Raw genomic sequence first — 17,878 nt, forward strand, 5'->3', positions numbered from 1 at the left:
AGTCAAGAAAAGCTTCCTTCAGCTTCAGATGACCTTACTTGGAGCTCAGCTGTGCAAAAAGGGTAAGTGAGCTGCCCAGGCCCAGATCAGGCCTCATCTCTGTGTGTGACCTCTATTGTTTGGGTAGAGTACTACAAAAAAAAAAAAACAAAACACACACACACACACACACACACACACAAAAAAACTCCTAATGAGCCTTAATATGGGAGGAAATGGCCATCCTAAAAATAACACCAGAGCCTGTGGAGTAATGACATCATTAGGCAACTCCAGCCTAGAGGGATTCTAAGCACTTTTGACTAGACATTTTATTTTAGCCCAAGATGTATCAAGTAGATCTATTATGCTTCTCAGCCCAAGCCAAGGTTGCAAGGCAAGAATTAAGTGAAAGGCTCATATAAAGGGCCATGACACTTCCTCTAATCACATTTTACGTAATTAGAATAGTTGATATTTCCAAATCTTTGGCTGGGCACTCTGCATGACCACAACCAAACAGATCGGGGAAGAGAAGAAATTCCATTATCTGGAGAGGACCTGATATTTTAACTTAATTTTAAGGCTTTGGGGGGAGAAGAGACCTGGGGAACTGGATTAACCAAGAGCTGCTGACAAAGATGGAAGTAGATGTCATGGAGAATTCCTCGGCTCTGGGATTATCCTTCTCTTTTTGGCTGACAGGTGAGCAGAAGGTTTCCTTCTTCCCATGGTTCTTTCCCTAACAGGGTTCCTAGGATCATGCATGAAATAAGAAGGCTTTATCATCTTCTGTTTAGCCTTCTCTACTTGAGCATGAGCTCAGGGACGCCAGGATTGGATTTGGACTTATCCATTCCTTCCTCCCCCACACTCAGCATAGTGCCTGGCGTGTATTGTGACACTCGATAAAAATGTGTTGAATTACTTTTGGAGGTCATGGCAGGAGGATTGCTTGAGCCCAGGAGTTCGAGACCAGCCTGGCAACATAGCGGGATCCTCATCTCAATTAAAAAACTATACAGATCTAGATCTAGATTATATATATAATTTAGATCAAATGCCCCTGAATTAGTTTTGTAAATGGTGAGGGACTCTTTTGTACATCTCTGTTCACTTGCAAGAGGTTACTGTTAATGTATCCTAACCCCAAGAATAGAAGGGGAAGCCAGTCCTCCATCAGAGCAGTGAAATGTGCATTGAACTAGGGGCAAAGAGACCTGCATGCCATGGCTTCAGCCAAGTGGTTCTAACAACTCAGGGTCCCCTTCATCTAAAGTAATGACAAAAATTCTTAGTATCTCCTGGCTCCACAGAGGAACCAGCAGAATAAATGACATTAAACCTGACTGTAGTATGGAGACAAACCAGCCTGCTACTAAAACTCAGGCCTAAAAGTTCTTTCCCTTTTCCGATGCACGGGTCCTGGACCTCTCATAGGTTCATCTCCCTGAGGAAGGAGGGAAAGTGAGGGGTGACCACCTTTCATGTGGTCTGGCCACATGCCTGGCCATGCACTTGTTTTTCCCCAGAACAAAATGTCTGTTTCAGCTCCCTCCCTCCTTCCCTTCTCTGCCCTCCTTTCCCACTTGCAGTCCTCACTCAGCCTTCCCCTCTCTCTGCTCTGGCCCCCTGGGGCCTGTCATAATTAGAAAAGGAGGAAGCGGGGGGAGCCATCCTAGCTCACCAGGGCTTTAGAAGGAGTTGGGACTGAGTGCTGAGGACCCAGAGCTACAAAAATTCCAACGTCTTTTTTCCCTTTTAACCAGTGACTTTAGCAGGCCCTATGCTAAAGTCTAGGAGGGGCCAAGGCCAGGAACACATGGCTTCGCATGTACATAGGTATATAGCAAAATGTGAGTATGCGTGCATGTGTATAAAGACGTGCATGGCTGTGGATATGGATTAATCATGTGTTGTACGTCTGAAGGGGGAGCAATGTAGAAAAGGATTCTTTTTAATACAGAAACTTTAATCCATGTCATCTTCGGACGCAAATTCTCTGGGGAATCCCCTTGTACTTACCCGTCTTCCTTTCCTTACCTTGTTGCCCCCACGCTCTCCATTCTACCTTAATAAAAGGAAAGCAACGGTTTGAATAGATGGGGGAGCCCTCCCAGTCCTTTCTCCCTCTCTCTAAACCAGGTGTTGGCCTGAGATGGCACCATAGTAGCTCTCAGGGGGTGGATGCTGGCTTCCCACCTTCTGCGGAGCCACAGTCTCACGCCTGTGCTGGCATTTTCCTGAGCAATGCTGAGGGGATCATTAATCTGTCTCCTTGCTATTTTTCTGTCCAGCCCAAGGGACGACTCTGGCCTATAAATCAGCTCAGTACAAAGTGGGAAAATCAAGAAAGAAACAGAGTAAGGAGGAAAATAGCCATTCAGGAAGCATACAGATCTGAGGTGTGAGACCCAGAAAGTGAGGGAAAAAGGAAGAACGGTCTGTTGAGGAAGTAACACGGAGAAAAAAATTATACTAACATGGCAGGGCCCGATCTGGGACAAAGGAGATCTTGAATCTGGTCTTCAAGATGTTATTCTAAGCTTCTTGCTTTAGCTAATCTCTCTGGGCTACAACTAGACCATCTGTTAAGGTGGGATCCTACCATACACTCACTCAGCTTTGTGCATTCCTGGAAACTAGAGCATGTGCAAAGAAACAAAACAAATTCGTACATGCAAATTATTAAAACCCGACATATTTTCTGATGCAAACTAATTAATACAAAGTACTAATGGTGAAGATTTTTAAGCAGCCCTGTAGGAACTGGGAGGCAAGGCAGTACAGTCAGCAGAAGGACATGGGCCTGGAATTAGGCCTCGTGCGGATTCTCTCCAAGTCTCTATCTAGTCCGTTAACTGTTGGCCAGCACCTCCGTTTCCTCATTCTTTTTTTTTTTTTTTTTTTTTTTTGAGACGGAGTTTTGCTCTTGTTACCCAGGCTGGAGTGCAATGGCGCGATCTTGGCTCACTGCAACCTCCGCCTCCTGGGTTCAGGCAATTCTCCTGCCTCAGCCTCCTGAGTAGCTGGGGTTACAGGTACGTGCCACCATGCCCAGCTAGTTTTTTTGTATTTTTAGTAGAGACGGGGTTTCACCATGTTGACCAGGATGGTCTCGATCTCTCGACCTCGTGATCCACCCGCCTCAGCCTCCCAAAGTTCTGGGATTACAGGCTTGAGCCACCGCGCCCGGCCTGTTTCCTCATTCTTTAAGTCTGAACACCAAAATTCTGTGCTGATGGCAGTTGTCACCACAGTGATATGACGCACTCTCATTTCTCTCAGTGACTCTTCCACATCTTGGCAATCATTCAAGGTGCCTCAATGTGGGTCGTCACTGTGGGTCCCAGCTGCAGCCCATTGCTCTGCAGTCCACATGGGCTTGACCAATCCCTTCTGGAACAAAAGCTGCTCTAGGGGCATTGATATTTGCAGAGGCAGCTCGGTGGCTTAAAGGAGAGCTCCCCAACCCCCAGTCTATTAGGAACCAGGTTGTACAGCAGGAGGTAAGCGGCTGGTGAAGCTTCATCTGTACGGCCACTCCCCATTTGCTCGCATTACCACCTGAGCTCCACCTCCTGTCAGATCAGCTGCGGCATTAGATTCTCATAGAAGCACAAACCCTATTGTGAACTGCACAGATGAGGAATCATGGTTGCATGCTCCTTATGAGAAGCTAATGCCTGATGATCTGCCACTGTCTCCCATCACCCCCAAATGGGACCATTTAGTTACAGTAAAACAAACTCAGGGCTCCCACTGTTTCTGTATTATGGTGAGTTGTATAATTATTTCATTACACATTATAATGTAATAATAATATAAATAAAGTGCAAAATAAATATGATGCACTTGAATCATCCCAAAACCCTCCCCTGCACCTCTGGTCTGTGGAAAAATCATCTCCCACGAAACTGGTCCCTGGTGTTTCACCACCAAAAGGTTGGTGATCGCTGGCTTAAAGAGCTCAGGCTCTAGAAACAGATGGGCTTGGGTTTAAAGATACTGGTGAACTATGTTGCCTCTGGGAAGAGCCTGAGCCTGTCCTGAGGCCCTATAAGCACATCTGTGAACTGGAACCACAACACCTGCCTTTGCTTGTGAGCATTAGGGATAGTGTATGGAGAGTGCATAGGACAATTCCTGAAAACCAGAGATATTCAGGGAAGGACAACACTTAACTATTATTGGACCACTGGAATTGAAGACTGCAAAAGAGGATGAATGGGAATGAATATACCCCTCAGGTAGACATCTCACAGAGCAGGTAAAGTGCATGTGCTTACTTTTTTTGTTGTTGAGACAGGATTTCACTCTCTCACCCAGGCTGGAGTGCAGTGACTTGATCTTGGCTCACCGCCACCTCTGCCTCCCAGGCTCAAGTGATTCTCCTGCCTCAGCCTCCTGAGTAGTTGGAATTACAAGGCACACACCACTGGCACCCAGCTAATTTTTGTATTTTTATTAGAGATGGCGTTTCACCATGTTGGCCAGGCTGGTCTCAAACTCCTGACCTCGAATGATCCACCCACCTTGGCCTCCCAAAGTGCTGGGTTTACAGATGTGAGCCACCCCGCCTGTCCTGTGTGTGCTTACTTGGTGTGTGGACATTATGTGTGCACGTGTGTGGGTCTGGCTGATATGTATAAGCGTGTGTGAAAATAAGTGCATATGTGTGTAAGAATGTATAATATGTAGTGCCGGGCGTGGTGGCTCAAGCCTGTAATCCCAGCACTTTGGGAGGCCGAGGCGGGTGGATCACGAGGTCGAGAGATCGAGACCATCCTGGTCAACATGGTGAAACCCCGTCTCTACTAAAAGTGCAAAAAATTAGCTGGGCATGGTGGTACGTGCCTGTAATCCCAGCTACTCAGGAGGCTGAGGCAGGAGAATTGCCTGAGCCCAGGAGGCGGAGGTTGCGGTGAGCCGAGATCGCGCCATTGCACTCCAGCCTGGGTAACAAGGGCGAAACTCCGTCTCAAAAAAAAAAAAAAAAAAAAAAAAAGAATGTATAATATGTACACATGTGTGTATGCACAAGTGAGTGTGTACATGTGTGCATATAAATATAGTTGTGAATGAGTGTGTGACTGTATGTGTATACACACTTACTAGTACTCCAAATAGTCTTTGGCTTTATTCATGCTTCTCTCTCCACCTGAAATGTTCTTTTCTCCTTTTAATTTATTAAGATTCAACTCACATCATCTCTCAAGCCATCCCTGAGCTCTCTGGGAAGAGTTGATCACTCTCCCTTGTGTTTTCCTCTGCTTTTACTCTAATTAGAGTAAGCTGCAGGTGGAAGCACTAACTGTATGAGCTCTAGACTCAGATGTTGTAGGTTTGAATCTTGGCTCTTCAACTTGTAGCTGAGTGATCCCAGATGAGTTATCTGACCTTTAGAAGCCTCAGTTTTCTCATCTATAATATGGAAATAATGGTGTGCTCATAGGGTTGATAGGTTTGAATAACACAATGCATGTAGAACATTTCACATGGCACCTGGTTTGTAATAAGTGCTCAGACTATATCAATTATCATCATTACTCTTACTAGTGTATTTGCCGTGTAGTATCAACATATCAGAGTGGTGGCCAGGCATGGTGGCTCACGCCTGTAATCCCAACACTTTGGGAAAGCAAGGTGGGTGGATCACCTAAGGTCAAGAGTTTGAAAACAGTCTGGCCAACATGACAAAACCTTGTTTCTACTAAAAATACAAAAATTAGCCTGGTGTGGTGGTGGGCACCTGTAATCCCAGTTGTTCTGGAAGCTGAGGCAGGAGAATCCCTTGAGCCTGGGAGGTGGAGGTCACAATGAGTTAGATTGTGCCACTGCACTCCAGACTGGGCAACAGAGTGAGTCTGGGTCTCAAAACATATATATGTGTATATGTGTGTATATATATATATATATATATATATATATATATATATTTGAAAATGAACCACTCACATATATGTGTGTGTGAGTGGTTCATTTTCCCAAATCTGGGAACTCCCTGACCACAGACTCTTCTTCTATCATCTATGCAGTAGCCTGATATCCAGTAGCAGTTCAGTAAACATAAATTAGTACTACTTCTTTCTTCTCTTCCCTATTTCTCTTCTTCTCCCTTTTAGCCTCTCCAGACTCCCTTTTATGTTACCATCAGAAGGAAAACTTGAAGGCTAGAGAACAGCCTCATTCCCATACAAAAGACATCCTCAAGCAACACATAATGATCCACACTGTATCTATACTTGGCAGGCATTTGGCTTAGATTTATTACATCACCAAGGCTATTTTTTTTTTTTTCCTGCAGTTGTATTCAATGGCCTCAATTGAAACACTAGAAAGCCTCCTCTGGCGCATCAATGAGTCCAAGGTCAAAACTTCTGGTAGGACAACACCCTACTGTTGCTGCTTATTAGAAAGCACCCTCAGCCACGCTGGTCTCCTCATTCCCCAAATATGCAACACCACACCAAACCAGGCCCAGAAAGAGAAAAGGCCAGCTGGCCACAGAGAACTGACCCCCAGAAGCCACAGTGCAAAATACATACAAATAAATCATTGTATAGGATACAGGCTATCAGTCTCTTCAACTTGTTACCCTCCTTTTGTTTTCTACTGATGAGCCTGAACTGGAAGCTCAGGCCCATCCTGGTTTATAAGGCAGTCTTGAATGAGGCAGGGACTTTAGTACAACCATCTGTTGAGAATGAGAACTAAGTTATGTTCTCTGAGACCCAGGATTTGGTGTACGTGGATGAGACTGGGTACCCAAGAAACCTCCTGGTCAGAGCATTTCCTGTGCTTTTACTATTATTCAATCCATAGGCCAAGACTTCTGCTTTGATGCACCACTCTGTAATTTTCTCCCACTCTATAATTTTCTGGGCTCTCTGTCTGGTATGACCAAGCCCCTTGCAGCTGGGGCTGCTGCTCTGAAACTCATCAATGATGGGGTCTCTGGGAGGCCGTCTGCTTCTTATTTGTCTTTTTTTCTAGGATTGGTTGCGTCTCTGCCTCCCTTTGCCCATTGCAAGGGGCTTGCTGTACATGGATAGAGCGTGGATGCTGTCTCCCCTTCCCTTTGGCCTCACCTAATCTCATCTTTTGAACTTCTCAGACCTGTGTTTGGTTTTGCCCAATTTTGTACAGACAACAAACATATACTAGACTCATTGGGCCTGCCCCAAGGTCCCAGCCAGTAAGACTTGGCCAGTTGCTCCCAGAGCACTGAGAGCTACGTGAAGCAGTATAAAAGCTGTATGGCTGACTCCATTGTTCCTTGTAAGGGTAGGTTAAGGTGCCATTCCCAAGCGAGAGGTTTGGCTGACCGTCCATTCATGCTGGGAAGGGAAGAGGTGTGAAAGGTGGTAGCTGAAGAGCAATGCAGCCTATAGAGAGGCCTAGTGTATTATTAGCTCGGGTTCTACAGAGAAGCAGAACCAATAGGATATATTGAGAGACATGTAAGAGGAGATTTATTATGGGAATTGGCTGACACAATTATGGAAGCAAGAAGTCCCACAACTTGCCATCTGTGAGCTGGAGAACCAGGAAAACTGGCGGTGTAATTCAGTCTGAGTCTGAAGGTCTGTGAACCAGGAGCGCCTATGTTTGAAGGCAGGCAAATACACATGAGTGTGAAAGAGAGACAAAGGGAAATTCGGTTTGAGATGTGTTCAATGTGAGGTTCTTATAGAGTATATCCAAAGAGGTTTCCAGTAGGAGATTAGATCTACAGTCATAGAACCCAAGGAAGAAACCTGGGTTACAGACGCAGACTTGGGAATCATCAAGACACTTAAGGCCGTTGAATCCGTGAGTCTGCTTAGGAAGATAGTGCAGAATGAGAAGTGCGAGCTGAGTCTTGAGCCTGGAAGATTCCCAATATTTATGTTATAGGCAGTGGAAAATGAGGTGCCATGGAGTCTGAGAAGAAATGGCAGGAGAAGTACAAAGAGGACCTGAGAAATGTAGCCTTCCTAAAGCCAAGGGAGGAAAGAATTTCAAGAAAGAGAAAAGGTAAAGACTGAAAAGTGTCCATGGGCTTTAGTCACAGATGTCACTGGTGACTTAGGAAAGAGATGTTTCAGTTTGGGTCAAAAGTCAAACTGGTGTGGGCTTTGGAATGAGAAGGTCAGGACATTTTAAAAAAGCTAGCTGGGAAGGGAAGAGGTGTGAAAAGTGGTAGCTGAAGAGCAATGTGGCCCACAGGGAGGCCTGGTGTATTAGTCAGGGTTCTACAGAGAAGCAGAACCAGTAAGATACACAGAGAGATATAAGAAGAGATTTATTATGGGAATTGGCTGACACAATTCTGGAAGCAAGAAGTCCCACAACCTGCCATCTGTGAGCTAAAGAGCCAGGAAAACTGGCGATGTAATTCAGTCCGAGTCTGAAGGCATCAAGATGCCTTCAGAGCTCAAACCAGGAGCTCCTATACTTGAGGGCAGGAGAAGGTGGCTGTCCCAACTCAAGAAGAGAGAGAGAATTGACCATTTCTCTGCCTTTTTGTTGTTGTTGTTGTTCTGTTTGGACGTTGAACAGATTGAATGGTGCCTACTCACGTTGGTGAGAACAGATCTTTACTCAGTCTACTGATTCAAATACTAACCTCTTCCGGAAACACCCTTACCCAGAATAATGTTTTACCAGCTATTTGGGCATCCCTTGATCTAGTCAAGTTGATACAAAATTAACCATCACAGTCTGCTTCTTCATTATTTTCTTTTTAATGGAAGAGACTTTAGTGTATGCCATTCTTCAAGGAAAGTAGACAGGGAGAGTTAAGCATGGTGGTTAGAGAGGGGATTCATGATAAAGAGAAATTCTTTTTTTCTTTTTGGAGATAGGGATTTCATTGTGTTGCTTAGCCTGGAGTGCAGTGATACAATCAGCTCTCTGCAGCCTTGAGCTCCTATGTTCGGGTCATCTTCCTGTCTCAGCCTCCCAAGTAGCTGTGACCACAGACGTGTGACACCACACTAGGCTATTTTTTTTTTTTTTTTTTTTTACATTTCTAGAGATGGAATCTCTCTCTCCATGTTACTCAGACTGGTCTCAAAATCCTGCGCTCAGGTGATCCTCCTGTCTCAGTCTCCCAAGTAGCTGGTATTACAGGTGCATGCCTGGCTAATGAAAAGAAATGGGATGCTGGGCACAGGTGGAAACACAAGCTTTCGGCAGGAGAGAGACCCCTCTTCACCTTTAGACTAGATCTAGCAACCACCTATTAGACAAAGAGAATGACCAGAAGGATGTCAGGTAGCAGATCAGTGGCCTACACTCTTAACATTTGGCAGAGATAATCCACGCAGACAAATTAGAGTTGCCTGAACTTGAAATATCTAAAATAATAAAACTCTCAAAGTGGCATTTCAGGGACTCTGACATACATCCGCAGTGACCCATGATGGGCAGGAGGGGTTGCCAGTGACCCTGAAATGCTACTGTGTCGTGCCTGCCTACTGGTAATGGGAGATGAAAATCTTGCCTGGTGAACAGGGCCACTGGGGAGGTGCTGCCCTCCCAGGGGTGCCGAGTAGGGGTCTTCCCTTTGGGGACTGACTGCAAGGTTCCTCTGACAAGGCCTTTCCTTGCCCACTACCATTTTTCTTCATTATTTCTGCTATGTCACCCGTCATGTCAGTTTCCTCTCAGAACGGCGATAAATGGCGCCTCTCATGTGCTGTCCTTAGGGGACACCTGTTATTTATTTCCATGATGGGCAAGATGCCATGGCTAATTAAGAAAAATTGTGGGCTGTCCACAGCCAATCTATGGTTGCTTGTCAGTTCAGCCCTACAGTCCTTCACCCCACATTGGAGCCATTTTCCCCACTGAGAGCTTTCGGGAGTCAAGAGACAAGAGACAATGGGCCCCCTCTCTTCCTTCATCCTTAAAGAGTTCCACACCCCACTTCCTGCTCAAGTACCCAGGAGTCAGAGGCCTATGCTGGATGCCTCTTCCAAGCCTCAGGCCCCTGAGGGCAGGGGGAAGTCAATCAGGGCCTTCCCTTTTGTTCACCCTAATAACCCTGGAGACGTGGCCAGCAGAGTGTTCCCTCCCTCATGACCTGGCAGGGAAGGAAAGGCAGGTTCTGGCCAGGGCCATGGGGACACAATGACCTAGAAAAATGAAAGAACACCTTGCTCCTGCCTGGGTTACCTGGCTCAGCCTAGTCTCAGCGTCTCAAAACAACAGATGTCGCTGGCTGCACCTTCTAGAGCCCCAGATTTCCCGGCCCTGTAAAAGGTGGTAGAAAGTTGGTGTGTGGGGCTGGGGGACACCCTACTTAGGAGATGCAGCTCCTGGCCTCTGGGGACGAATGGTAGGGAGGGAGCTCAAGATGAAGTGGGGCAGGGTGCAGTGGCTCACATCTATAATCCCAGCACTTTGGGAGGCCGAGGTGGGTGGATCACTTGAGGTCAGGAGTTCAAGGCCAGCCTGGCCAACACGGTGAAACCTTATCTCTACTAAAAATACAAAAATTAGCTAGGTGTGGTGGCAGGCACCTATAATTCTGGCTGCTCAAGAGACTGAGGTGAGAGGATCACTTGAATCCAGGAGGCGGAAGTTGCAGTGAGCCCTGATTGTACCCACTGTCCTCACACCTGGGCAATAGAGCAAGACTCAAAAAAGATGAAATGGGAAGGATGCTGTGGGGTTTGGTGGAGATTAGAATGGGGCACAGAGGGATGTGGATGAGTCTTTCTCTTAAGGTTTTGTTTGTTTGTTTGTTTGTTTTTGAGAAGCAGTTTCACTCTGTAGCTCTGGCTGGAGTGCAGGGGCACCATTATAGCTTGTTGCAGCCTCGACTTCCCAGGCTCAGGCATTCCTCCCACCTCAGCCTCCCAAGTAGCTGGGACTGCAGGTATCACTGCACACCACCATGCCTAGCTACTTTTTAAATTTTTTGTAGAGATGGGGGTCTCACTATGTTGCCCAGCCTGGTCTTGAACTTTGGGTCTCAAGTGATCCTCCTACCCTGCACTCCCAAAGTGCTGGGATTACAGGAGTCAGCCACATGCCTGGCCTGAAGGGTTTCTTACCTAACGCGGTATCAGGCTTCTGGAAGGATATTAGTGGAGGCTTGCCCAGGACAGGAGAATTGCCTGGATACTTCCTGTACTCTTGAGACCCTGGATATTTTGAATTCTTTGCAGGAATTTTCTTATAACTTCAGATGCCCAAGCGGTATTCTTTTTTTTTTTTTGAAACGGAGTTTCGCTCTTGTTACCCAGGCTGGAGTGCAATGGCGCGATCTCGGCTCACCGCAACCTCCGCCTCCTGGGTTCAGGCAATTCTCCTGCCTCAGCTTCCTGAGTAGCTGGGATTACAGGCACGCGCCACCATGCCCACCTAATTTTTGTATTTTTAGTAGAGACGGGGTTTCACCATGTTGACCAGAATGGTCTCGATCTCTTGACCTCGTGATCCACCTGCCTCGGCCTCCCAAAGTGCTGGGATTACAGGTGTGAGCCACCGCGCCCGGCCCCAAGTGGTATTCTTTATAGTCCTGACAAAAAAGGCAAGGGACATGAGGGAGGGGAGGAAGTTGTGACTGGCCTTGGGAAAACTTTGGCTGGAGATTGGGTCAGAGATTTGTACCCCAAGTGAAGGCTGGGGAAACCTGAGCCCAGTGTCTGGAACTGCGATTATCACTCATCCTGACTTCTTCCTCTGTCTGGTGTGCACAACTTCCAGCCCTCCCTGCTGCTCAGGCTATCAGAGCACTGCCCGAGAAGAAATTACATTGTACTCGGAGACGCGATAACTTCAGAGCAGGCTGTTTTCTTCACACTGGGACACAGTGCAGCCTCCCCCTTCTGTCTCCTCTTTGATTTCACATTGTACCTGCTTTAACACACAGTCCAGGACAAAAGTCCACTGTGTGTGGCTCCCTCCTACAGCTCACCCTCTGGTGCCGCTCCCTGCCCCCATCGGCAGAGATAGGCACACCCCGCAGTGATGCGATCTGGGGTTGGCATTCTAGGGACCCAAATGCTTCAAGAATTGTAAATGTTCCGATTAAAACCAGCAGGGCTAATTTGAGCACACGTTGCTGTAATGCTGAAGGAAATAACAGTTTGCTGGGTTTCTCTGACTCCCCAGGTCCAGGAAAGAAAATATTTACAGGGAGGAAAAGGAACAAAGGAGAGAAAGGAAGGAAGTCTGCACACGTGGATGTGTGATTTTGGCCCTCATTTCACCCAGATGAGGCCAGTGGTGATTGTGTACTGTTTTCTGCACAACCATACCTGCACCTAGGCTTATAGCTGCACCGTTTCGTGGGCAGATGCAAGTGCTAGAAATCACTAGGAAATTGCAGGAGGAACCTTGTGTTCCAGATCCAGGTGGGAGACCAGAGTTACCCCCAGCCAAGTCCAGACCAGCCTGGGTTCTGTTGCCTTGGGTGGAGGGTTCCACAGGCCAGGGAAGGATGGGAAAGCAGCTCTTTATCATCCCTGGATGTTTTGACCTTTTGAAATGTTCAGTCACTATATTTTGTTACTTTTTTAGGCAATGCTGTCTCTGAGCATTGACCCGTTCTTGAAAGGTCGGCTGTTAGGGTGAACAGGGTTTGTAGAAAAGAAAGGGGAGGAAGTATAAGAAAACAATCCAGAGACTCAACATGCCTTGAAAACTAGGAATCTGAAACTCATCCGGCAGACTTGAGACTGTGACTCTCATCATAAAGAGTTTATGGCAGAGCAAATGCAGAGTGCAGCGGGATAGAGAAGGGGGATATAGCAGAATCCGTTTCAGCACCCACCGAGTCCGTTTCAGCACCCACCCAGTCCAGAGTGAGCCCCCCAGCTCACTCAGGCTGTAGAGTGAGCCCCATGGGGGGACTGCAGCTCTGCCCGGCTCTGCCATGGTCTGAGCCCTTGGGATCCCAGCTGCCTATTCTAGCCGCACTCAACTCACAGGCAGTTATGACAACAGCTTTTCCCACAGGACCAGCCCCCTTCAGAGACGACTTCCCCAGTCTCTATGAGGACTTGTGTGTGTTAAAGAGCACACAGTCTGTAATCTAGTTATAAATGTGGCATCTACTTTGGCAGAGTTTTTCTGAATCTCCATAATTCTGGACACATTTTCTCCAGGATTGAGATTCTCCATCCAGGCCTCTCATTACTTCTGTTTTGAAATCTGTATTCTTCTTTTCTCAATTCAGTCCATTTCAGAGAGCAGATGATATTTAAACTGGGCCTTACCACGTGTCTAAGAGTTCACCAGGCAGATGGTATTTGCTCTTGTGTTCACTCACAAGCATCCGTGCCTGATTCTGAATGCCAAGCACGGTGCAAGCATTGGGTTTACAAAGACGAGGTCACTGGCTTCAAGGAAGATACAATTTAATGCAGAAGACAGACATAGAAATAATTAACTATGATAGAAAGCTGAATGGAATAAGGGCTAAATAGCAGCATTTGAAATGACTTCTGCCTTGAGATTCAATCTGCTGTCTGAGTCCAGGCTGAGCCCCTGGCTACCTGAGAAGTATGTCTATTGTTCTCTACCTCTTCTGAACTAACTCAATATAAGTCAACCTTTTATTCCTTCCTCTGAATGTCTGCCCTATTCCTCCTGCAAAGAATGCCTGGATGTAAACTTCTTTCAACCAAATGACAATAATGATCAATTTCTGAATGCCCAGTGACTCACGGATACCTTTGGGCCTTGGAGAAGTCATTGTATTAATAAGTGGGAGAATCTGGATTTACACCCCAGCATGTGAAATGTTAAGTGCTCTTATTACTACATCATCATGTTCCCATATAAGTTGAATTTGGGGTTGAATCGAACTACTCAACGCCACTTTAAAATGAAATGGGGTAATATAATTTAAAAAAATCTTATTTAATCCTTGCAGCAATCTTATGAGTTCAAGATGATATATACTTTCTTGGAAGTATAGGGACTTATCTTCTTTAAAATTAAGAGTGATAGTAATACTGGACAATTCCATAGTGCTTTAAATTTTCCAAAGAGCTTGCACACACATTATATCATCTCATCCACTTAACCACTTACATATACAGTCAGATGGCACCAACATTAGTTACTCCAAATACATCATCTATTCAAATAACTCATTGATGGCAGGCATTCTTCTAAGTGCTTTACGTATATTAATTCGAGACCCTATACAAAGTCATGCTTGGCCAGGCGTGGTGGCTCACTCCTATAATCCTAGTGCTTTGGGAGGCCAAGTGGGTGGATTGCCTGAGCTCTGGAGTTCGAGACCAGCATGGGCAATATGGTAAAACCCCACCTCTACTAAAATACAAAAAATAAGCTGGGCATGGCAGTGTGTACCCGTAACCCTGGCTACTTGGAAGGCTAAGACAGGAGAATCTCTTGAACCTCAGAAGCGGACGTTGCAGTGAGCTGAGATCATACCACTACACTCCACCCTGGGTGACAGAGCAAGACTCTATCTCAAAGGCAAACAAACAAAACAGAAATCGTGCTTATGATTACCATTTTAAAGATGAGGAAACTGAAATACAGAAGGGGTAAGTAACTTGCCCTGGATTGCAGAATCAGTAAATGCAAAACTGGAATTTGAACCCAGGCAGTCTGTCTGTTAAGTGTTGTGCTATACTGAGGAGGATTCCTTCTGCTACTTTTTGATCCAGGTTTCCTAGCTATAAAAAGTCAACTTTTTATCCCAGTTCTCAGCTAGCTGAAAAATCCAAAGCTTGTATGTTTGACTTATTTCTTAGGTGTTTCCAGAGGCAAGATGTGCTGTAAGTCTTGAGCGGTGACCAGGTAACTCTAGGCCAAAAAAAAAAAAAAAAAAAGGCTATATTAGGCATGAAATTTTATAAGAGCATGACATTTTGGGGGAGCAGCATTCAGTAGGCTTGGCTGTGGGTGCATAGGCTAGAATAATGTAGATGAATATGGCTAGTAACTTTGTACCAGATTGTGCAGGGTCTCATATGAATGATCACATTATACTAAAAGTGGTGAGATCCATGGAAGAATTTTAAGGAGGGAATTAGCACTAACAGATTTGTTCTTTAGAAAAATTATACTGAGTGCAATGGCTCACACCTGTAATTCCAGCATTTGGGGAGGCTGAAGCAGGTGGATTGCTTGAGCCTGGGAGTTTGAGACCAGCCTGGGCCACATGGAGAAACCCCATCTCTACAAAAAAGAAATACAAAAACAAAACAAAACAAAACAAAACAAAAAAATAGCCAGGTGTGGTGGCACTTGCCTGTATAGTCCTAGCTACTTGGGAGGCTGAGGCAGGAGGATCACTTGATCCCTGCAGGTGGAGGCTGCAGTGAGCTGAGATTGCACCACTGTACTCCAGCCTGGGTAACAGAGCAAGACTGTGTCTCAAAAAAATACATACTCTTGTGTAAGTATGGAAGATGAAATAAATGGGGAGGAGGCCAGATACCACAAAGAGCCTTTTGCAATTGTTCAAACAAGAGACAATGAGGTGAGATAAGCTGTGAAGTTGTGACTACCACCAAGCTAAGGCACTAGCATGGAGAAGAGAAAAGATGGGATAGAATTGAGGGCTATTGGAGAGTAAAGAGACAGGACTTTGTAAATGGATTAAAGAGAAGGAGAAGGAGGAGATGTGCTTATTTCTCACGTTTTTGTCTTGACTAACTTGGGAGATGGTGATGCTATTAACTAAGGGAATATGAGTGTAATAGGTTTTTATGGGGGGGTGATCAGTTTGGTTTTGAAAATTTGGATCTTGAAGTGCTCTGGAGAACTCTAGTTATAGGTACTTAGAAATAATAGTGTTTCTTACAAATCTGTAAGTAAAAGAACATCTTTATAGAATAAAACGGCCAAAGAAAACAAAACCACTTTTCAAAGGGAGAAGAAATACAAGGAACTGTAAACAAAAAAATCAACAAATAAAAATTGAAATTCTGTTGAAATAGGCCAGGCATGGTGGCTCATGCCTGTAATCCCAGCACTTTTGGAGGCCAAGGCGGTGGATCATGAGGTCAGGAGATCAAGACCATCCTGGCTAACATGGTGAAATCCCATCTCTACTAAAAATACAAAAAAAAAAAAAAAAAGAATCGTGGGGCATGGTGGCACGTACCTGTAGTCCCAGCTACTCGGGAGGCTGATGCAGGAGAATCATTTGAACCCAGGAGACGGAGGTTGCGGTGAACTGAGATCGCGCCACTGCACTCCAGCCTGGGCGACAGAGGGAGACTCTGTCTCAAGAAAAAAAAATTTGTATTGAGATAATGAGAAAAATAAATAGGCAAAATTAAAAACAAAGCTATTATCTATTGGTGGTAAGGGTTTGAGAAAACTAGTACTCTCGGTATTGTTTGTTGAAGAACATACACTGGCACAATCTTTTTTGAAGATAATTTGACCAAATGTATGAGCAACTTTTTATTTATTTATTTACAGAGACAGGGTCTGACTGTGTTGTCTAGGCTGGTCTCGAACTCCTCGGCTCAAGTGATCCTCCTGGCTTTGCCCATCCCAAAGTTCTGGGATTACAGACATGAGCCACCATGCCTGGCCCCATTTATGAGCAACTTTAAAAAGGTTTGTATGTTTGAACCCAGCAGTTTAGCCAAAAGAATGCCTATCACCATATTGTTTATGATAGTATAAAATACTGGACAAGGTTAATATGCAAAAATCAGAAGAAAAGTTTAAATGAATTTGATAGTCATATCGTGAAATACTGTGCAGTTATTAAAATGGTGGTGTAGGATTATACTTAGTGATCTGGGAAGACTACAAACAAAAAATAATCAGCAAGCAATGTGTAATGATGTCAATATGTATGACCAATATTTTAGCAAAAAATGATAGATTTTTATACCAAATATTCAATATACTTACATAAAATGTTCATAAAGTTAGATATACATCCAACTATTAGTAGTGTTTATTTCTGGAAGCTGGAATTTCAGTTTTTTGCCTTTTGGATTTTCTTTGTTTACTTGCATTTCCCAATTTTCTGTAGAAATTATGTATTATGTGCTGGGCATGATGGCTCACAACTGTAATCTGAGCGCTTTGGGAGGCTGAGACAGGTGGATCACCTGAGACCAGGAGTTCAAGATCAGCCTGGCCAACATGATGAAACCCTGACACTCTAGGAAAGATACAAAAATTAGCCAGGTGTGGTGGCGGATGCCTGTAATCCCAGCTACTTGGGGGGCTGAGGCAGGAGAACTGCTTGAATCCAGGAGGCAGAGGCTGCAGTGAGCCGAGATTGCACCACTGCACTCCAGCCTGGCCAACAGAGCGAGACTCCATCTTGTGGAATTTTAAACAGTAACTTAAAAGTCTGAAGTATTGGGTAATCAAGATTACTTTTACAGAAGGAATGAATCTGAAGCTTAGCAGGTGTTAGTACTGAAGGTGAAGAATTGGGAGTGATTGGCTTATAGATGAGAGTGGATGAAACCAACCAGGAAGAGCAGACAGAGAAAGTAAAAACTAAGCTAGACACTGTGGCTCATGCCTGTAATCCCAGCCCTTTGGGAGGCTGAGGTGGGTGGATCACTTGAGCCTAAGAGTTTGAGACCAGTCTGGGAACATAGTGAGAACTTGTACCTACAAAAAAAATAAACAAAAAAATTAGCCAGGCATAGTGGTGTTCACCTGTAGTTCCAGCTACTGAGGAGGCTGAGGTAGGAGAATCACTTGAGCCTGGGAGGTCGAGGCTGCAATGAGCTGTGATTGCACCACTGCACTCCAGCCTAGGTGACAGAGTGACACCCTGTCTCAAAAAAAAAAAAAAAAAAAAAAGAAAGAAAAAAGAAAAAAAGAAAAGAAAAAAAAAGAAAAAACTGAGATTAACAAGATTTATGGACTTACTGGAGGGAAATTCATTAAGATTTCCTGAGAAAGAATAGTAGGAGGAATGGTGGTAGAT

This window comes from Saimiri boliviensis, chromosome 6 (assembly GCF_048565385.1).
Source record: "Saimiri boliviensis isolate mSaiBol1 chromosome 6, mSaiBol1.pri, whole genome shotgun sequence".
NCBI classification, from domain to species: Eukaryota; Metazoa; Chordata; class Mammalia; order Primates; family Cebidae; genus Saimiri; species Saimiri boliviensis.